The 23,996-nt window shown below is 43.6% G+C and overlaps 1 protein-coding gene across 4 annotated transcripts in view; it reads left to right on the plus strand.

Annotated features, from left to right (window-relative positions):
• Window positions 1-23,996, plus strand: part of TACC1 (transforming acidic coiled-coil containing protein 1) — a 981,198-nt gene that overhangs the window by 632,968 nt on the left and 324,234 nt on the right. The gene's annotated exons all lie outside the window — the stretch shown is intronic.

Consider the following 23,996-nt stretch of genomic DNA (forward strand, 5'->3'; position numbering starts at 1 on the left):
GCCAGCAAAAACTAAGAGGGAGGATTAAATGAAAGATGCAAAGTTATTTAAATTTATAAAGTTTTATAAAATTTTACAGGCTTTGAAGAAAACCTAAATAAATACGTTTGCAAGTGCTTGAGAGCAGAACCTCCATCTAACCATGATGGCGACAAACAAGATATGAGGCAATAATGGGGATACAGTAGGACATTATGGGCAGAGGGAGGAGCTCGAGAGCTGGGTCCTAAGTCTAGTATATGCAGCCGAGTTGGATCGGAGGATCAGATCTGAACCCATTAGTGAGGAAGAATGAAAAGGACATTAGACAGTTTGACTATGGAAGTGAAACACAGTTACTGGTTTCTGAAGAGGAATTGCCAAGTAGCAGGAAAAGATTTAGGTCAGCTATTAATACAATGTGTTGATAAAGTGTAGTGTTCAGCTGGGAGAGAAGGAGCAGAACCAAGAATCCTTAAGTTTTTGTTTTAAGTTGCAGTTTGAAGGAGCTGTGTTTATCAATTTATCTGAGAGGCAGAGGCCAGAAGTTGCACAATCTGAAAATGTACAAAAAGATTCAATTATTTGGAGGACTTTATCACTGTGGCTGAAAAGATAACCATGGTCAAACATTTATCAACCTATGCATCAATAATGCCTTTAATACTCAGTTTTTAGAACTCACTCCACTCCTGGCTCTTTAGACTATAATCAAGGATATTTGCAAATTATTTTTGATACAGTATCTTAAAATCTTATCACACAACCACAGAACAGTTCATCATCTGGACTTGTATCAGAAAAGTAATTTACTAAAAATTATTTAAATAAATAAATAAAATGCTGATTTATAGTGGGTAAGTCAGAATTAATATTATTCTGCAATAAGCTGTTGCTAATTTCAACTTCTGACAAATGAAAACCTGAAAAAAAGGGTGTAGTCTATTACACTGCTTGCCAGTGCCAACTTATCAGTGCATATTCATTGCACAAAACACTTGTGAAATATACACAGAAGCTGAGTATTTGTTTCTAAAGTGTATGAATACAGAGGGCATCATTTTGTTAATGCTGACTCTCTCCAAATGCTTGCTGTTGTGCGCAAGAGACCATAATTGTGGAGTCTGACAGAGCAATTTTCTCTCCAGGCTTCCACTTGAAATGCAATCATTCCCAATCAGACTTTCCCGACATACAAAAACAAATAAATAAATGTGAGTAAGAGGTTGTTGCCAAGTTTATCCAATGTGCGCAGGCAGATAGAAATGCACTACATTCTGCAAGTATCTGAGGAACAAGTGGTAAAAAGTTTGTCATTTGTTAACCGGGTTAATCCAGCTAAGCCAAAGTCCCATTTTCCGTGGAGACCTGAGGAGAAAAGCTCCAATACATGTCAAAAATGAAACTTATATAAATGCAAAACTGTCTTAAGGAAAGATAATCACAAACAGGTTACAGGAAAATCTACAATACTTATCAAAAAATTTGCAGAAATTCAAATCTGTACCAAGAAAAGTTTAACAATTTCATAAAAAAAGTTCTTAGAAACTAATTTGGCAAGTTATAAGGAGCAGACATAAGCTAGGGTGAATACTAGACGTTAGTATTCCAGTATATTAAAAGCAACACTCTAGACAGGCAACTCAGCACAGTGGTGTAGCTAATTACATAATATATATACATACACACACACACATATATATACATACATATATATATATATATATATATATATACACACACACAGTGAAGCAGCAGATGGCTTCTCATTGGGCTGATACAGTTTATTGAAGCTATATCACTAAGAATACAAGTTTTAGAGTAGAGAAAGATGGAATGGGGGGGTTGCTGTGCATTTTTTTTTTTAGATTCTGGGAGACATCAAAAGCATGTGTGTGCGTATGTGACTTGCTGTGTATATATATATATATATATATGTGAATGCTTGTGACATTTTATATTCATAGGCTACTGTCCGTTTTGTTGACAGGCATTTATCCTTTTGCACCATTCACTCTGTTTACACAGCAACAGTGTGTCTTCCCATAAACATGTGCCCTTGAAGGGGGAATGTATGAGGGTGGCCTAATGGTTAAGGTGTTTGCCTTACAAACACAAGGTGCAGGGTTTGAGTCTCACAAGGGATAACTGGCTAGGCTTAAAATGGCTCGCAAGGGCAGTTAGCTTGGTACTAACCTATGAACCTATGCAGGAAAGCCTTTTGGCGTGTTCAGTGGTGAGTGGTGTGAAGCATGCATATGTGTGTGTGTGAAAATACAGATACACATCTATAAGCACCATGACAGACAGTGCTTCCACTTTACAACTACTTTAACATTTGATAAAGGTTTAACTATTTCTGATTTCTGTAAATAAATCTGGCCTTTGGTATGTGATACCTTTCTGTTCAAAATGGAGTAAGCTGAGTAAGAGGCAATGGAGGCAGAATCCAGTGAGCCAGAAAAAAAAACTATGGTTAGTTATTGATGGTTTCATACATCCCCCTTCAAGGGGCACATGTTTATGGGAAGACACACTGTTGCTGTGTAAACAGAGTGAATGGTGCAAAAGGATAAATGCCTGTCAACAAAACGGACAGTAGCCTATGAATATAAAATGCCACAAGCATCTTTTTAATCTTTTGCATGTGATTGCTTCTGATGCCGTATACAAAATAAAGATGAAAGCATTGGGCAGTAAAGAAAATCCATGCTTTTTACTTATGTGGAAATGTAAAAAATTAGACATGGACCCAAATGAAGTGTTGTTTGAATAAATTATATTAATACGTTTTGACCTCTAAGAAGCACAGAGTTACTGTCTGTAGCCAATGAAAGACTTCACAGCAGAATAATTTTCTTTAAAACAAAACTTCTTTATCACAGACCATGAGGATGTAAAGCCAAGATTTGTTGTTTTAATTCTGATAACTAAAACATAATATAGTCAGCTTACAGAGTACGTGATTAGGGATTCTACGTTCACTGCAAAAAGGTAAGTTACATTGATCCATGTATATAGCTTGGAAGCAGTTCAGAGAAAATATCAGTACTGATTCTATTACCTTTGACGTTATGTAAGGCGGAAATACACTGCAAGTCTTTTTAACAAGTGCCTGAACAGCTGATCTTTTTTCTCGTTTGAGTTATCTCCTGAATATATTTTAACAGATTTGAACAGAAGAGTAAGTGCCTTAAAAGCTGATTCTTCTTATCTCTATTTGTAAAGGCTGCCTCTTTCACTTCTCAGATTCCCTGGAAACCAACCCATGCTAATGGAATAGCTTCCCTTAACAGTTACAACATGTCGTTTGCACCAGTTTATGAAGTACTGGCCTCCAGTAACCTACTGATGTCGAGGTAGCTCCTACTTATGAGATTCTGAACTTCACATTGCCATAAAACACATGCTGTAGTCACAAAGTTGTGGTACGAAGTTACTTAGCATGAGTTATTCAACAAAAACTAAAAAGCCTCACTAGTATACTTTTTTTGGAACATATCAAACAACTTCTTTGCACTGAAATTGCAGCTGGAGTGTGAAATCATTGTTTACCTGCTTTATTAGGTGAGCATGACAATCCAGCAGGAACAAAGAAATAACAGAAGACATTCCAAGGAGCAATAGATTCCCTGAAAAAGATAGCCCTTCTAAGGAAGGTCTCTTACATCGTGGACATCAGAACAGTATACATACTACAAAAAACTTCTTTTGAGCCATGGCACAATCTCATTTAAAAGCTGCAATGTAATTGATAATCTGCTTTAGCATTTTAATGAAAATATTACAGTAGATTGCATTTGGAAATGGAAAGAATAGAAGAATAAAATAATATGTTGACATTTTAGTTTTGACATATAAATTCACATTTAGAGCATTCGGTCTTTTTGGATTCAATATCTATAGCATCATTATTACATCATGAAATCTTCTGCATCATATCACGATTACATCCCTGAAAACCTGGTCCTTGGAGTAACTTCTAACAGAACTCTTCTGGATTAAAACTTTGTACATACTGGTTAAGAGGACTGAACTGAAAACTCAATAAAAATTTCACTTTGGCCTTGATCCACTTCTGCACCCACTGCGATGCCTACTGATATTAATTTTGTAATCGACAGATGCATAGTATTTTTATCCAGTGAACACTTATTGAATAAAGACGACAAAAGGTGGCATTCATAATCATTACATAGATACGTTATGGCTATTTTCACGGTTTGCAAATGAGCACAGCTAAGTCGTGATTCATAGAGGCCACTAACTCTAAAGTGATGGCCTTGAATAAGCCTTGGCAAATGAAGTCATAACAAGATTTAAATAAGATATGATGCAAGTCAGCATGTACTAATGAAACACTATCACCCTCTTGTGATTCATAGTGGAATTTTCCTGCTTTTAAGCGCAGAGTGAAGATAAGTTATATACAGCAGAGTCTCCCCAATCCTATCTACTTTGCAATCTGTGAAAATGCTGTCACTTGCTGTTAGCCTTGCTATTTCTAGGCGCAAGTTGCTTATTTTGGCCAAGCCAAAACAGCTTGCACCCAGTGGTGCTCACCGCCCAAGAAGGCAGAGATAGAAGCAGAGGAAAACTCATTACAACTTTAATAATCAGAAGATAAATACAGAGTAGATAGGGACCTTGTAAAGGTCTTTGTGGGTATGTGTGATCCTCATAGGAGTACTAGAGGAATGCCTGGACTTCCCATTTCCCATGGTCACTAACATATGTATAGCCCTCACTATATTTGCCATGAGGCCCTTCCAGAGACAGACTGGGGACACGTTGGGGATCTCACAAGCTTCTGCCTAGAGGATACTGTAGCAGTTACTGGATGTACTCTTGGCACATGTGGATCAGTACATCTATTTTCCAGTGTCACCCGAGGACAGAACTATGACTGAGTACCTTTTATGGGGAGACACATTTCCCTGAAGTATTTAGTGCAATAGATTGCATCCATGTTGCAATTTGGGCCCCTTCTGGTACATGGGGGAACAGTATCACAATAGAAAAGGCTACCATTCCATCAGTTGCCAGGTAGTGTGGTACATGGGGGTGTATCACCAATGTGTCTGCCTGGCAGGGCACGATTCCCATATCTGGCACACTACTTCACTGTACTACCTCTTCCTGCATGATAGGATGCCCAGTGGTCATCTTGTTGGTAAGCTGAAAAATATGTCTTTTTTTATATTGTATTTAAGTTGTTATTCATGGTGAAATGTATTGCAGAATACTAAAACACTTTTACTTTCTTTTGCTTTCTCTCCCCTCCCCCGCTTTTTTTTCAGATGATTGGATGAATTGTGGGGTGGCCTTCAGTATGACCCAGCAACTGAGTGATAGAGGTTTACTGCATGTTGCATTCTGCATAACATGATTTTGCACAAGTCTGGTGGTAAAGTGACCTATGCAGTCATTGCAGCTCCTACTTCTAGCCCACTATGGCTGATGATGACCAGTCAGCAGGAGTAGCAAGGGACCCCATGCTGCAGGTTTGTGCATGGCATGCAGCTGTGCAGGCAAAGAGGTGGCATACAGCCCAGAACTATGAACCATGACAGTTTACAGTTTCCTTTACTGTAAAAAAACACACAAGTATAACTGATACATGCAGAGACATCTGTCAACTATGCTGTATGACATATGGTCTGCATCACTGTTTATCCAACACTTTCTCTCATCTTAAAATGTATATTTTTTATTTCATAACAGTTATTCATATTACTGTCTGTAGAACTCATGTCCAAGTGCTCAATGACCCCTGTTTAGTGTTGTAAGGCATCATATAAGTAATAATCACCTTTATCTGTTTTGCAGAATAACTTCTTTAGAAGTTGTGTAAGTATGCATGTAGCAACTGTGCTCATTTGATGCAATTAGTAAAAAGCAGATATTTCAATATTTGAGGACTTCATGCATTGCATCTGAATAAAAATGTATCCATTTTTTTCTTATTTTCAACTTATCAAATGAAAGTATGCTTCCTGAGGTACCACACGCATCAGGTTATTTTTAATTGGTCATGCACAGTAATTTGTGACTTAATAGACAAAAAGTATAATTTTTGCAGTGGTGAGGGTAAAGTGGCAGCAGTGTTTGTATAAATAGGAGGATACTCCTTTAAGTTTAATTATCTCAGTACTGTGTTTCCATGAAAAGTGATGTAGTAAAACTTTACAGGGGTAGGTAACTGCGAGTTTTTGGAATGTTAATGCATACAGCAGTGGTTATAATCAATTCAATGTTATGTTAAATCATGCAGATTTCTTTCCACAGTTGCCTGAGTTTCTAAGCAGCATTACTACAAAGCTGTAATGCATACATTTGTTAAATGTCCCAAGCCCCCATCAGGATATTTTCTTCTACTCAAACCATTCAATGATCTTTATGCAGGTGAAATTGTAAGCAACAGAACTGTTAATTCACAGCAGATCAAGATCAAATGAGTCATGCACATCAAAGGATGGGCTAGATGACACTGGAAGTAATTTTGAAGAGGAGCTGTCATGAGATTTGTATGGTGAGTTGGTTCTAGGCTGTGACCTACTTGATACTGTTGACCCTGCAGACACTGACCTGACAGTGCTTCATGAACATGATCAGGACCTCATGTTAGAGATTAGCGTAGGTGTAGATCAACTCTGACATGTCTTGCATGAAATCTGTTGTGATAGTACTCTCCGACTAGTTACAATACTTTCCTGAGAAGTACCCGTGTGTCTGGACAGTACCCTATCCTCTTCCCCCTACAAAAGTGACTCCTACTCGAGATGGGAAAGTCCTAACTAGTGTATGAATAGAAACTGCTATGGATGCTTGCTGTGCCACCATACACCATTAGTATGACCATGGCGTTATCTCTGCTCTCTTCCATTTTGAGGTAGTGCTGGAAATCCTCACATACACCCTGGAGGGCTCTGACCATTTCCAGCTGACCCCCTGTGGTAGTTCTCAGAGCTTTGCTGCTAAGCAGCTAATGCCTTTCATGTTTCCTGGAAGAGTTGTACAAACGTCAGCACCTGCCTCCCCTTTGTAAAGGTGTCAGTGTGGACACTTACTCCTAAATGCCTGCCATGACCCTCAAAGTGTTTTCTTTGTGTGGAAACACATGTGTAGAGGTACATGGGTGTTCCTCCTGTACAACTGTGAATGTAATGTCAGGATGTGCTTGACTTTGTGATGCACCGTCACTTCCTGCAGACTTGTTAGCATGTTGTGGGGTGAAAGATCCTGCCACTGAATTTGGGGACTGCATGTCACTTTCCTCAGGCTGCCTCAAACATAACTATGTTTTCATCATTATCACCAACAGCCATTCTGCTGCCGATGTCCTCCAAATGCAGTGGTATGGCTGAACTGTGCTTCTGAGGCTGACCTTGTAAAACATATTTGAACTCATTACTTATAATGAAATAGCATACATTACTGTATGCTTATTCAGAGGGTGCGGGGCACACCTGCACAATGTCTTCACTGACATTCTGTGCTGAAGCAGAAGATTTACCTAGCAATAGTAATTATTTGTTTAATGTAATCATTGTCAGTATTTAATTCTCTGTATTAATATATGGTACTGCTTTTAAACTAACCATGAGCAGATGAGTGCTGCTGCTACAGATGTTGGCAACAGCCATTGTCCACACTCCCTCGGATTACTCCAGTGCCAACATCTATATGATACTAAACTCCAGTGACAGACAAAAGGTATTCCTCAGCTGGTGTTAATTAGTTAATTGTTGCAGACCCCCCCCCCCGTACTGGTACTGGCAATTGCATCTTGCATCACACCTTGCTTCTAACATGTCCTACCATATTTATTTGCCATCTTCGTAATGTACGATTTCTGGCTCCCACTGCATTAATAAAAGAAAAGAACAAAAGAAACAAAGTGCAACCACAGCAAAATCACCAAATTCACTTAGAACAGTGGCACTGATGGTCAATAATAAAAATAAAATCGGTATCTTCCAGTCTTTATTGACCAGTGCCACTGTTTCCACTGCATTAAAGTTGAGAACAACTTGATTCCAGGCTTTTATCCTCTCAGCTTGTTTGTCCCTCCCGCATTTACCAAACACACATTTCCCATATGTCCTAAAGGCTGCCACAAGGACAAACTTTTACTCACGGATAAAGTTATCCCCTTCTCTACTTTGATCCCTTGTTTTGCATCATTATTGTATATTAAAGAAAAGAAAAAAAAGCCAGTCATTCACAAAAAATGTTTGCATGCCATGATTATTGAAAATGCACAACAATGACCATGTGTGCTTAACACCCTACAAAAAAAGTTAGGTGGTACAAACTCCAAGATACTGCAGACTTCTCCATGCACTAAGCATGTCATGTACAGTCATACATGTCATTTTCTTCCAGAATGATGCACACACTCCAGTATTGTATTCCAGAAGATATTTACTGTGCATCTTGGAGATACGACAGACTGAAAATATGTATATATATATATATATATATGTATATTTATTTAGTTTTGTATTATTTGTTCCTTCATTTATTACACTATTTAACAATTGTTTGCCAGTAAGTGTGTGTGGTGTATTCAATGGACTGTGTTGTCTTGCCTTAGCTAGTGCTCTTTGGGGGCGGGGGAAAGTGCATGACGCAAGGGCGTGAGACAGGAAGTTGTTGTGTATTGTAAGGTATGTTGGCCGGTCAATAAAGTTTGGAGTTGGTACCAACTGCACACAGTTGTCCCGCGTCTTCTTTCTAAGGTAAAAGAATACGACATGGTGTCAGAAGTGCTGTGTGGCTGTGCCTGGGAGTGCTGACCTCTTGCTGAAGACCGTACGAGTGGCCAAGTGACGTGGAGAGCGGACATGTCGGACGAGAATGGTCGGCAGCCACGAGCTAGAATCAACATGGCGGCTAGCGCTCCCAATGCTACATTCAGTATTCAGCCGCCAGAGCCCTTTGACTTCTCCAAACCCCACGAATGGACACGATGGATACGCCGGTTTGAACGGTTCCGGCAGGCCAGTAATTTATCTTCCAACCCAGAAGGGAACCAGGTGAACACCCTGATATACTGTATGGGCGATGAGGCCGACGATGTCTTGAGAGGCCTCAAGCTAACCGAGGCAGAGCACCAGGAGTATGCCAAAGTGAAGGAGGGTTTCCCAAGATTTTTTATTGTCAAAAAGAACATTGTTTACGAACGTGCACGATTTAACATGCGAAAACAAGAACTGAACGAGACTGTTGATGGTTTTGTTACTGCCCTGCATGCTTTAGCTGAACATTGCAATTATGGGACGCTGCACGACGAGCTTATAAGGGATAGAATTGTTGTGGGCTTGGCAGACACCAGACTGTCCGAGCGGATGCAGATGGAGAAAGAGTTGGACTTAGAGAGAGCTGTAAATATGGCCAGACAGTCGGAGGAGGTCAAGAAGCAGCAAACGGCCTTGCAGTGCGACAGTACCGCCCTGCAGTATAACGTGAATGCTGTGCAGACACCACTGGACGCCAGACGCAGGCCAGAGGCCTCGAAAGGTTGGGGCAAGCCCTTGGCACCGATTTTTCAGCGCCAGACGCAAAAGAGTAAAGACGCCCCGAGCTCGCAGTGTTACAGGTGTGGGGGGCCATTTCACCATAGACTCCTATGCCCGGCGACTGCTGCAAGATGTCGCTCGTGTGGGAAGAAGGGCCACTACCAGCGGGTCTGCCGACAGTTCAAGGTGGTGCAGAGTATTGAGGAAGACGAGGAGCCGGGTGAGCGTGAAGAACAGGGGTTCTTCCTTGGTTCTGTCTCCTCCGGGAACCATTCCTGGATTGTGGAGGTGAAAATACAGGGCACACCTATGACTTTCAAGCTTGACACGGGGCGGATGTTACTGTTATCTCCAAGTCAGACCTGCACAACTTGTTCAGTGGGAAGAATGCTCCTGTGCTCCAGCAGCCGGAGAAACCCTTGTTGGGTCCTGGAGGGATGCCACTGGAGGTTACAGGATCCTTGGAGCTTCAGCTTGGCTATGGACAAAGACAGACATGTGAGAAAGTGTATGTTGTAAAAGGACTCCATGCCGCTTTTAGGCCTTCCTGCTATTTTGGGGCTGGGCCTCCTGAAACGTGTTGACACTATCACCATGGAGTCTTTGAAGACCTCATACCCGGACTTATGCTCTGGGTTGGGGGTAGTGCAGCGAAATACCACATAAAGCTTCAGCCAAAGGCGGTGCCATACTCTCTGAAGACCCCCAGGAGGATACCACTGCCATTGATGGGGAAAGTGAAAGAGGAGTTAATGAGGATGGAGGCGCTGGGTGTCGTTACCAGAATGGAAGAACCTACTGATTGGTGTGCAGGCATGGTGGTAGTCCCAAAGAAAGACAGTAACAGGCTGAGACTATGTGTAGACTACACTAAGCTAAATGAATCATTATGCAGGGAAAGGTTCGTGCTGCCCTCGGTTGAGCAGAGTCTTGGGATGCTTGCTGGGGCGAAGGTGTTTAGCAAACTGGATGCCAATATGGGATTTTGGCAAATTCCTTTGTCAGAGGAGTCGGCCGCTTACCACATTCATAACCCTTTTGGGCGTTCCGTTTCAATCGCCTTCCCTTTGGCATTAATTCTGCACCAACACTTTCAACGCATGATGGCAGAGGTCATTGAAGGATTAGAGGGTGTGATTTGTCACATGGACGATGTGTTGGTCTGGGGCGTTGCCAGGAGGAGCACGATGCCCGGCTTCACGCGGTATTAAAGAGACTGGAAGAAGCAGGTATTACGTTGAATGTAGGGAAATGTGACCTGTCGAGGGGCACAGTGACTTTCTTGGGCCATGTCATTACGAATGCTGGTATAAGCCCGGACCCAAGGAGGACCGCGTCCATCACGGAGATGGCGGCACCTGCTACAGTAGGAGAACTTAGGAGTTTCCTGGGCATGGTGAATCAGGTGGGAAGTTCATCCCTCATTTGGCTGAGAGGGACAGAGCTTTGAGAGACTTATTATCAAAAAAGAACAGCTGGTACTGGGGTGGGGACCAGGAAAAGGCATTCAAGGACTTAAAAGAGGCAATCACCTCACCTCCAGTTTTGGCTGTGTATGACCCGAGAGGGATACAAAGGTTTCCGCGGATGCTTCTTCCTTTGGGTTAGGGAGTGTGTTGCAGCAACAATGGGAGGACGGCTGGAGACCCGTGGCATACGCATCAAGGTCACTCTCACCCACAGAGCAACGATATGCACAGGTTGAGAAAGAGGCTCTAGCGTCTACCTGGGCATGTGAACGCCGAGATTACCTATTAGGCAAATCGTTCTGTCTAGAGACTGATCACAAACCCCTGGTTTCATTGCTGGGAGGTCAGGCGCTGGATCTTCTACCGCCCAGAATCCAACGCTTTAGGATGAGATTGATGCAGTTCTCATACACGGTGCAGTACGCTCCAGGAAATCACTGTGGGTGGCAGATGCCCTGTCACGTTCTCCACTTAAAACCAAGCTAACCGCGGAGGAAACGGAGTTAATGGAGGACACGGATATCTACGTGAACAGTATTGTGGAAAACATGCAGGTGAAGCCATCCTTCCTCCAAACACTACGGGAGCAGCTGAAAGCGGACAGTGTGTGCGGGTCATGGACTTGTGCAGCCAGGGTGGCGCTGTATGCGAACCAGGAACCCTTACTGAAGAGCTACTGGCCAGATCGGTCCACACTAACAGTGAAAGATGGGTTGCTTTTAAAGATTCGCCTTGTTATCCCTCTGCCATGCGTAATGAGGTGTTGTTGAAATTGCATGAGGGACATCAAGGCATTGTGAAGTGCAAAGCCAGAGCCTGTCAGACCGTCTGGTGGCCTGGACTTAGCCAGCAGATAAATGACATGGTTTTAAGATGCAGGACGTGCATCTCAGAGAGAAGGAATCCTCCTGAGCCCCTCATCCCAACAGAATGTCCTGACCGACCATGGCAAAGAGTGGGCGCGGATTTATTTGAACTAAAAGGTCATACTTACCTTCTTGCTGTGGACTACTTATCCAGGTTTCTTGAGATCGCATTGTTGAAACATAGCAAATCCAACGAGGTCATCACCCACCTAAAATCTTTCTTCGCTCGCCATGGTATCCCAGAGGTACTTGTGTCTGATAATGGACCTCAGTTTTCAGGGCAGTCTTTTGCGGCCTTTGCAACTGCTTATGGCTTCGAGCATGTCACAAGCAGCCCCAGGTTCCCGCAGAGTAACGAGGAGGCAGAACGTGCGGTGCAGACGGTGAAGAACCTGCTAAAAAAAAGTGCTGATCCGTACATGGCTCTCTTGGCGTACAGGACAACGCCACTGCAGAATGGTTATAGCCCTGCGGAACTTCTTATGGGACGACGGTTGCGGACCTCTCTTCCGATTCATCCTTCGCAGTTGGACCCTGTGCTGCCGGACTGGAGAAGGCTCATGGGGAAAGAGGGGGAGAAGAGGGTGTATAATGGCGAAAACTACAACAGACGCCATCGGGCAAGGCCGCTGGGGGATGTGTTGCCCGGTGACCAGGTGTGGGTGACAGATATGAAGACCCCAGGTACTGTAGATCAAAAACATTACTCGCCGAGGTCATTTAAGGTAGATGTGCCCCAAGGGACTGTGCGGCGAAACCGTGTGCATTTGATTCCCTTATCTGAGCCTGACTGTGAATCAAACCCTGGGTGTCCGGAAAGTGTGCTAAGTAAGACCGATGAGGCCTTGCCATTTTGCAATGGCCTTCCCGCGGAACCCCGGGCACACAGTGATGTTGTGAGGACCAGATCAGGAAGAGTTATTAACAAGCCGGACCGTTTGGATCTGTGAAGATCAGGGTATAAATAACAATGTCATTTGGGGTTTATAGTAATCTGAATGTGGCTAAGTGAGCATTTGGTGTCAATGTACCAAGTTCGTAGTGAAGTGGAAGAAATTGAATAGATCTGGGTTTTGTGTTAAGTGAAAAGGGGCCTTATGGAAAAGGAGATGTGGTGTATTCAATGGACTGTGTTGTCTTGCCTTAGCTAGTGCTCTTTGGGGGCGGGGGAAAGTGCATGACGCAAGGGCGTGAGACAGGAAGTTGTTGTGTATTGTAAGGTATGTTGGCCGGTCAATAAAGTTTGGAGTTGGTACCAACTGCACACAGTTGTCCCGCGTCTTCTTTCTAAGGTAAAAGAATACGACAGTGTGCTGGTGCAAGGACCCTTTTCAATAGCCTAATTGGCAGTGTAAAGGTACACATTAAACAAAACCAGCCAAGTGAAGTTGTGGTACAGCATCAGTGCGGTACATTCCCATTAATAAAGCAAATCCTTCTTTAACAGATTCATCCTTTGTCTAACCCCCTACCATTGTCATCTGTTCATATCATTTTTCATTCATCACTGCTAGTCACTGCAGTACTTCACAATTGAATGACTGCATTTATAACACGTAGGCACAATCACTGCACGACAATACAATCATTTCCTCAGTGATCATTAATCATTTGCAATGTTTCTGTACTGAATTCCCATTTCCATCACAAGTTTACAACAGTCATTAACCCCATCATAACATGCACAGGATACCAGCAAAACTAACATTTCTTTTTAATTTAATTCAGTACTGTTACCTATTTGTAAGTGCTTCTTACACTATAATTTTATGTATTTCCTTACATTTAGAAGTCTGTGGCTTCCTAACACATTTCCTACATAACTAGAATAAAGGTAAGTTAATGGGCGATATTCAACTTTTCCACATAAAATCAAGTCTATTTACATGTTTCATGTGTCTTCAGTATTTATCTCTAAGAATCGCTGTAATATGCAAACGTTTATGGCCACTTTTGGATATAAAATGGTCTGGCATGCTCATTATCATGAATTCTGACTACTGTGAATGTGCAGAGCACCTACACCTTTCTTACCATGCTGCTGGAATATGCAGCCCCCCCCCCCAAAAAAAAATATTCTCGATGCTACAATGAAGGAAAGTATAACATTCCGATTTTATATTTCTAAAAAATAGCTAAGGCAAGGTACACAAACACTGGTCATTAGAAGTATTACATAATAGAAATGTTTTGAATTGGTTTCATGCAGAATACAAGTAAAATTAGAATTAAAAGAAACATGTCTGTGACAAAGCATTTTTGGTTAAACCAAACTTGCCAATAATAACACTGTGCCATAATGCCCCTGCTGGTTATATGGGTTTGGTTAATGTAGTGTCACACCCCAGAAACAGTGGTTCTAAAACCTTAAACCATAACTCTGATCATACTTTCTTCATTCTGATACTGGCAGTTGTAGTCATGGCAGCATCTGTTAAGGCACAAGGCCACAGCACACTCCATGCTGGTCTGATAAACAGACGAAAAGCATGCTCTACTTTCTGAAGTCCTCGTACCTGGAAAAGATCAAGGCATGCACTAAAGGCAGCAACTGCAAAAAAAAAAAAAAAAAAATCAATATCTGTCAGGACTTGGATGAGCATCTGGAGACCCTCACAAGATCACCCACTCTCCACTCAAAAAAAAAAAACGGTTTACATTTTTTCAAACATAAAATCGGAGCCATGAAAGCGGACCAAACTTACGTATTATAATGTTAATATATGCCAATGGCTAAATATATAGCCAATGGCATAAAAAATATGCACAACACACAAAAAATAACATTTAATGTCATGGCCACACTAACGCAAAGTAAAACCGCAGTGCATCAGTGCACAAATGGGATCACAAGGAAAATATATTTAGATGTCATAAAACTGCAATGTAACACAATTCATGAATTCCCCATAAGTCAATGGCTTGCATGCTATACCACAACCATGGCACAAGGGTTGCTAAGGGTCTGTAACAGTGTTCTGCGTGGTAACTAGGAATTAGTAGTCAATGCCATGCAAATAAGTCAAGTAATACTGAATCGCAAACTCCCCGCCGGCGTAAGGCTGTACCACACGGCATAGTGGTACAACACCGAGGAGTGGCCTGGAGGTAAACATGACATCAAGAGAGGGGTGCACCACCGTAACTGTAAGCATATTGGAGCATTGCTAATCTGGGTTGCCTGTTGCTAAGCAAAGCCACAGGATAGGGGTGTGGAAAGTAGCTATAGCTTTGCTTAGCTGAGAGCACACAAGGTAACCGAAAGTGCATGTGAACGTGGATGAAAACACGCTCGAAACCTGGTAAACGGCTGTGCGCGGTGCCCACCACAGCTGAAACAGGAAGGATATGGGAAGACAATAAGGAAATGCTGCAGCATGGTAATTGGAGTACAAATGAGTAATTAACACCTAGGAACTCACAGTGGGCCATTGGCAACAGCTAACAAGGCTGCTAGCAGCTACCTGCAGAACAGGAAAGGGGAGGTGCCATACTGCAAAGAAAAGAGAATTGTCATAGCAGAACAAAGCAAACTTGCAGTAGATCAGCTACATAACACATTTCACTACACAATCCTGGGTTGTGAAAGTACAAAACAAGAAAGCAGGCAGCTGGATGCATGCCTGACAATGGGAGGGGAATCGGGTTAAAAAGTGAAGTAAAGGGCAATAGATAATCACGGCAGCCAAGTGCAAGTCAACACCAAAGGCCCCACAATAGCAGTACCTGCTGTAAAACCAATAATTAAGATACCCTGCAGCTGGAATAGCACAAACACACCCAATTACACCAGCATCATCCATTGCACAATAGTATAAGGTGTGAAAGCCCCACACACACTTGTGTATTCCCAGAAACTCTGCACCATTGGTGTATAGAGATGGGGAACTTTTAATATGTACATGTTAGGGGCTGCCACAGCTCTGATTCACCAGCATGTGTTGGGAGACCAACGGTGGTGTGGAGGATGATGCTGACAACTATCTCAGGCACCGGAGGAGGAGAAGAGTGTTCAGACCCAGGGTAACCTACCAGGGGCTAAATGATCTGGAGATAGTAAAGTGTTACAGGGTGGACAGGGACACCATACAGCAACTTGTTGAGCTGTGCCAACCACGCCTCAGAGCCAGAAGTAACAGAGGGGAACCCATCCCAGTGGACAGAAAGGTATGTGCAAGCTTGAGAATACTAGCCACAGGTACCTTCCAAAGGCCAACTGGGGATATCATGGGGATCTCACAGGCATCAGCATCCAGGGTACTCCACCAGTTCCTGGATGCCATGTTACCAAATGCCAATGAGCACATATACTTCCCCCGAATGCAGGAGGAGTTGGCCAGCAATATGCATCGCTTCCACCATGTGGCAGACTACCTGGAGGTACTGGGTGCAATAGACTGCACGCACATACACATCAAGACAACACTCGGTGAGCAGGGTAGGTGCTACATAAACTGCAAGGGATACCCCTCCATCAACTGCCAGGTCATATGCAATGCCCAGGGCATTATCATGAATATGTGTGCTGGCAGCCCTGGAAGCTATCACGACTCCCACATCTGGCATGCCTCACAGCTGTATCAGGTATTTGCCAGGGGGGACATCCCATATGGCCACCTGGTGGGGGATGCTGGCTATGCACTGGAATCGTGGATGATGACTCTCATCAAAAATGCACACACAGCCACGCAAGAACACCATAATGAGGCACACGCAGAAACCAGAATCATCATAGAGCACGTGTTTGGGATGCTGAAATCATGGTTCCGTTGCTTGGACATATCTGGTGGAGCCTTGTGGTACTCTCCAGGCACGTGTGCCCACATCTTCATAGTATGTCCCATGCTACACAATATGATCCTGCGAAAACAGCTGCAGCAGGGACAGTAGGCAGATGGAGGCTTGCCCAGTATGCCCATGCCTTGGCAAAAAGGGAATGTATAGCACACACACTGACAGTGTAGGCACTTATGGACTTGACACCCTTCTCCACCTGCAGACACAGCAAACATGGATGGCACACACACACGACCACCTGTAAATTGTCATGTATAGGTGGTCTACTGTGTGCATCCTGCATAGGTAGCCCTCAACTATTTTACACACAACTGCCATTGGCACAAGGTAAGTCAATACCTGAACAGTAAATTAAGCTATCAGCATGTGTCCATACTGTATGCATAGGTTCACAGATACATAGGTAGGTACATGCCTAACTGCCCAAGGCCACTCATAAGCATAGCCAAAAAGTGTCTGCTGTCACCACCCCATTGATTAACTAAATGTCCCTCTGTGGAGCAGAGCCAATTGCGGGATCCCTGGGGTGTATCCACTGTTCCCCACCCACTCTGCAAGGATTCCCTGGAGTGTTATTGAGGAATTTTGTATAATGTAATCAGGGATATAGTTCCAAATAATGGGGAGTATCCATGACAGGAATATTCTCAGATGATTTACATGTTACATAGTATACCTTAACCACAGCTAGCATATATAGGTAGTATTCCACAGAATAATAAACATGTGGAACACAACCACTGAAATGTGTATTAATCACCCTTGCATTATCAGTGCCTGCTCTGAGAGGTAAAATACCACTTCCAGGATTAGAACAAGCAACCATGTAACACAATCTTCACAATAACATACCACTAAGCTACCTGAGATGTACCAATGGTAGCTGTGTATACTGACAGGATAAAACACAAAAGGTAGGAATGTGTGGAAATAAGACAAACCGGCATGTACCCAATGAAAGGTGCATGTTTTATATATATATATGAGACAGAGATATATGTCGAGATATGGAGATATACATATATATGTAGATATACAGATAGGATAACAACATCTACATAACCATGGAGGTACATATAAATGGGATATCTACCACATACCGACTGCTTGATATACAGACGTGCGTAATCACGAGGCTTAAAGTCCGAAAGAACATAGTACCGAAACACCAGAAGCACAAGGTTTAAAATCACGATGTTAAGGGACAGTTAGTCAGTGCTTCTGGTGTTGCGGTTCAGGTAGGTTACTGTGTGTAAGTGTGTTTCTGAGGGCTGTAGTGTGTGTTCTGAGTGTGGAGTGTGTTCCTGGGGGACTGTAATGTGTGGGTGCGGGTTTGCTTTGTGCGTCTGTTTGTGCGATCTAGTCACCCAACAGTTTATCAGCATGATAGCAAAGTAAAATGGAAGAGCTAGTTAACTATCCATGCACACAAGACATGTAATAAGTGCAAAGGTAGGTACTAGGCTGTCTTACCAAGGGTATTTATAAGCCTAGCTAGAGTGTGTTGGCTTTCACCACCCCCATAGGTTAGTTCCCTGTGCCTCTGAACGGCAGAGCCATTAGTTCCCTGTGCCTCTGAACGGCAGAGCCATTAGTTCCCTGTGCCTCTGAACGGCAGAGCCATTAGTTCCCTGTGCCTCTGAACGGCAGAGCCATTAGTTCCCTGTGCCTCTGAATGGCAGAGCCATTAGTTCCCTGTGCCTCTGAATGGCAGAGCCATTAGTTCCCTGTGCCTCTGTCCATCAGAGCAACTGCAATGATCCCCGGGGTACATGTCTGTCTCCCATCCACACGTCAAGGTTTCCCTTGAAGAGTGCTAGTGAGGGGCCCTGCCTGATGTACATTGGAATCATGTTCCAAAGCATGAGGAGTCTCCGGGTCAGGAATCTATCCATCCAGCACATCCTAGTCATAGTTGTGGTTAGGTGTATATCCCTAAAGCATGTGGCTCTCAGGGGCCTCTGTTTACGTGGAGTATATCCAGCAATACTGGGTTGGACATGGGCCTTGTATGTCAAGCAGTTGTCTTGTAAGGTACATCCCAAATGGGGTGCTGTATCCTTTAATGGGTCTAATAAGTCATGAGTAGAGAGGCACAATGGCCTCCTTTGTTCTGGATGCGAACCCATTAGAGATTAGGGGGGGCCACATAGAAGGATATTTTAACCACCTTGTCATTATGGGTATCGAAGGAGAGATTGCTATCTACTGGGGTTCCCAGATCCCTTATTACCTTTTCTGCATGTAGGGGACTAGCACCTATGTGGTAGTCCATGGGTAATTAGTTATATCCAAAGGGGATGACTATGCACCTTTTGGTATTCAGCTTGAGGCCATGATATTGACACCAGGTATCCGTCACAGTGAGACCCTTCCGGAGGGTGTCTGTAACAGCTGGGAAAACAATTATGTCCCCTAGTTTGCAGTCGTCTGCAAACCTTTTCAGCCAAAGCCCTCCTGTGCTTGCCTGTATGTCAGAGAACTATATACCGAACATGAGGGGTCCTAGGACTGAGCCCTGGGGGATGCCACTTGTAACTGGTATACCGTCAGACCTAGAGTATGCAACTCCCACTGTGTGGGTTCTGTCTGTGAGCCACTTTTCAAACCATCACATGACGTAGGGGTTAATGTTCAGGCGGATGGGTATGTCGATAATACCAAAATGAGGAGTGGTGTTGATAGCCTTTGAGAGATCTAGTTAGGCTGTGTGGACCTCCTTACCCTCATCTAATGCCTTGGTAATGGTTTCTAAGAAGTCCACCAGGTTTAGGAGGCATGGTCTTCCCTTAAAGCTAAACTGGGAGGGGTTAAAGGTTTGGAGGTACCCAATGTCACTGTGACTGAGATCCATGATGATGTGCTCCATAGCCTTGCAGACCAGGCTAGTCAGGCCTATAGGGCAATAGGTCCTGTGGTCCATTGTGGCGCCACCTTTGTGGAGTGGGACAACTGTTGTTGTGTGCCATTCAGGGGGCACAAAGCCCGATGCAAGGCTATTACTGAACATGGTGCGTAGGTGGGGAGCCAGTATATTCTGAAGTTCGTGTAAAATGCAGCCTGGGATGTTGTCCGGTCCCATGGATGCTGTGATATTGGCTTTAGAGTGTGCAGCTTTTACCTGCATAGTTGTGAGTACAGAGATTCTACACTCTTCCTTTATAAATATGGGCCCTTTAGGAGCTGAGAGGGGGAAAGGTAGCACTGAACCCATCTGTCAAGATGTTGGCAATATCAGTTGGTTCTGTAATGTTCATGCCTTTGCACTGTAACTCAGAGCAGACTTGAGTGTTAACATCGAGATATCTGACATAGCTACAGAATTCTTTGTGGTTGTTGGAAATAGTGGTGGTTTTGTTTTCGTAGCTAGCTTTGGAGGATCTTATACGGGATCTCACCTTCTTACTGAGGCTGACCAGGGAGCTCCTTCACGCATGGGATTGTACTCTCTTTTGCAACAGTGTCTTCCTCCTGTTGTACAGTTTGTTTATGGCAGGGGACCACCAGATTGGCTTCCTTAATTAGGAGCATATCATCTTGGTTCTGTTTGGGATAGCACGATCAATGCACTCGTGTAAGTGCTTATAGAGTGCATTTGTGTAGGATTCAGCAGTTGTAACAGTATTGTCCATCTGCATGGGTGTCATGATGTTCACCACGTCTGTCTTAAGAAGCATGAAGTTGGCTTTGTAGACATATTATACTGTGGTTCCCTTAATGGGGGGATGGGGCGGGATGTGTATATCAACGGATTTCAGCTTATGGTCAGATTGGACCAACGAGGAGTTGACTTCAGGTGTGGAACACCGGTCACTCATGTTAGTAATGCCTAGGTCTAGGATATTGTTGCCCCTGGTGGGTGTGTGGCTATGCTGATACAGGGCATTGGTGTTTATGAATTCCAGAAAGCGTTGAGCTAATGAGTTGGTACACGAGTAGTTTTCTCAGTTAATGGTTGGGTAGATTCAGTGAGACTATGAGACTATGTGATGAGTGTGGTGTGGTGTGAATGTTTACCTTCTCCGCATGATTGTCAGGGTCAAGCTTGGTTGGAGAGAGCTTTACCTCCAGTTTGGCTAGATAAGTGCATCTCTCACAGGTTGTAGTGTTGGGTGGTAGGCGGAGAGGTTTGTCTGTGTACATGAGGCAATGTCTATATTGCCTCAAGATGTCCAGATTCATCAGATAGACAGCAGAGAACACTGGCAGCTGACCCTTGGACATGCCTGAATATAATTTCCCCTAGATAAGTGAGGAAAGTGAGTACAGGAGCTATTTTACTCTAAGCAAGTGAGAAAAGTATGTACAAAACCTGTTTACCTCTAGATAATGAGGAAGATTGAGTGCTATAGTAATTAGTAGCTTACGAAGTGCTTACAAGTTCTGAACAAGTGCTTATCATGAATAAGCAATCCAGATAGGGTCTTGGATAACAAACACACTGCCCCCCCAACAGGTACACAATCATATATCCATGTACACCACAGAGCCCCTGTACACACAGCTATGCAGGTACAAGCTGCACTCAGGCTGCATGGGACCTGTCCACATCCCAGGTTGCATCATACACATATGGCAAAACAAGTTGCTCTCCATGTACACATGTAAAACATAGCTCCATGTCAGGCTGTGTACACACTGAATGGTGCACACCAACAGGTATCACAACCCACAAAGGAGGAGACACCACTGATAATGGGAAGTACTGCACTACTACCCTGCTGAGTCTGGTCTGAAAGGCCATGAACCTTGATCAAATTATTTGATGTCAGCAGTATAGATGTAGATGGCAGTAAGGTTGATTTCACACTGCATATCATAACCTTGCCAGGTCATAGAACATAATCACCCATACTGTGTTCCACCTACACTCGGTATACTAGATGTACATTCCTATGTCACAGGAGTGTTTTGCAATGGGACTGCTGGCAGAACCAACACTACAGAAGGTGTCTGAATAATACATGCTCATCACACCAGTGCCAGCTACAGTAAGACAGGGTTAATTAATTGTATTCCCCCTCATTGTAGTCCATACCCCACAAACAGAAGGCATCTGCCTATTGAAGTATGCGAATGACTATGACCTAGGAGCAATAGCCCACTCAAGAGTGTTGTGGACAACATACAGAAGGGGCTTTGTGGATGAGGTGTGTGGGACATATGGCCACAATCTGACAGCTACATATTGCATTGTCACCCCTATGTTAATAACCCTGTACCCATGAACTACCACCTAGGCAGCTGTCAACATAATGGACACTGTGTGTAAGGGATGCAGCTGGGCAGTTGTCTTTCCTGTGATAGCTACGTCATCACACCTGTCAGGTAGTCATATGTGGCAACCCTAATCATGACAGGGTGCCATCCATTAATATAGAGATCATTGTCCAGCCATACACAACACTCAAGTGACCCATATCAGATCACATATTTCCTTTAAGGGGTATTAGCCATGTGCAGATGACCTACACCAGCCCTCCCATTCCCCATCTCCACTATGTAGCATGATGCATACCCTGAATAAATCCATGTCCAACCCAGTGATGTTGGACATGCTACACGTACACATCCTGATCTCAAACACATACTTCATGGACATCCACCTTCCTAGTACTAGGATCACCACATGCTGGACAGATCCTTGTCCCATACACTTAACATAGTCCTGCCATACTATGCATTCCTGTCCAGCAAAGCTGCACATTGCTCCCCTCTCATACATGGTGTGATGACCGCATGGTAAATGTATAATTAACCCTGTGGATCAGTAATGTGGCACTGCTCCACCTGGCCCCAGAGACCCGCCTGTTGGCTACAGCCAGGTAAACTTTCATCCTAGATTCATACATGGCCCATGGCATATAGCCTACTAGTTGACTTTGACTGTACATGCTATAGATGATATCCATCCCTGCAAATACCATCTGGCTTGCCAGAGTCCCATGTGTATCACATGTGCAACACAGGTGATATATGGTAGGATGTTGAATTGCTGTACAGTGCAGTGTAGCTGTATATGGCAGAACACATGCATGTAAAATCTTACGTGAGCAAGTCTGCAGGGTTACAGGTCATGTCTGTTAAGGCAGTGTAAGTCTTTATATGTGACATATACACAGTATCAAGGTAGACTGCATTAATGTGGACACATCCAGCCATGTGCTGATAGGTAGGAACACCAGTACAGGCAAACAGACATGCCCACATCAAGACAGCATCCACAGTGAGTATGCGCAATGTAATCAGGTGACACGCACACATATATGGTAATAATATCCACTCACCATTGAGTGTCACATGTGTGACACAAACATGTCAGTGGTGTCAGTGTCATGTAGATTTGCAAATACAACTATTTAATCGTAATAAATGTGATACACATGTATGTTCAGCTGTAGCTCTGTATGTCTCTGAGTTACTGTGACCTGTCTCCATCATTATGTCTTCCAAGTATGCTGCGTGCAAGGCTACCCCCTTATACCCGCTTGGAGGATGAGGCCCTCATCCCATACCTACATGACAGTCATGATATCCTGTTCAGCCATGTGCCACAGGATGCACAGCAGCAGGATGCCCTGTGGATGGAACTTCGAGGAGGGTTAATGATGAGGGTGGCCACAACTGCACATACCAGCAGGTGCACAGACACTGTACAGACCTCATTAAATGGGTGAAACAGCATGCAAATGCAATCACCAGGGAACAAGGTGCAACAGGTGGTGGACCACCAACCCAGCCCCCACTCACACGTACCGAGGAGCTACAGGCCAACCTGGGGACACCTGCAGAACAACATCCACAAGCCTTAGCCGATATTGCGGAGGTGGGTGTCTCTCAACCACTGAGCCTGGAGTTGCCTGGTAAGTCAGTACTGCACCTATAACAACTATATTCCATATAGTTGCATGTGTCACTGTACAATATGTAATGCAACATCATATGCAAGGCATGTATACACACATGCCGCATACTATAGTATGCTATTCTGTGTATGCACACATGTGCATACACCATAGTATAGTCTAATGTACTGGTGTATGTGTTAACATGCACATTGCACCCTGTAGCCATCATACAGGCGTGGATAATGCTCATACTGCTGTGTTACTCCTATTTAAGTACCTCTGGCGTTCCACTGCAACAGCAGCCCGTTGCAGGTGAGACTGTTATTATTTATCAGGCATCATAATGCACAGATCTGCCATGTGGCCATTTACCACATGTACACATAATGTATGGTCCTGTCACAATATACAGGTCGGACTTGCAATGCATCACAATGCTTACCCATGTGCAACACTTGCAAACTATGTGAATCAGCGACATGAATCCTCACAAACTGTCATTGCCAGATGTGT

This window comes from Protopterus annectens, chromosome 9.part0, assembly GCF_019279795.1.
Source record: "Protopterus annectens isolate FY-2018-M chromosome 9.part0, PAN1.0, whole genome shotgun sequence".
Lineage (NCBI taxonomy): Eukaryota > Metazoa > Chordata > Ceratodontiformes > Protopteridae > Protopterus > Protopterus annectens.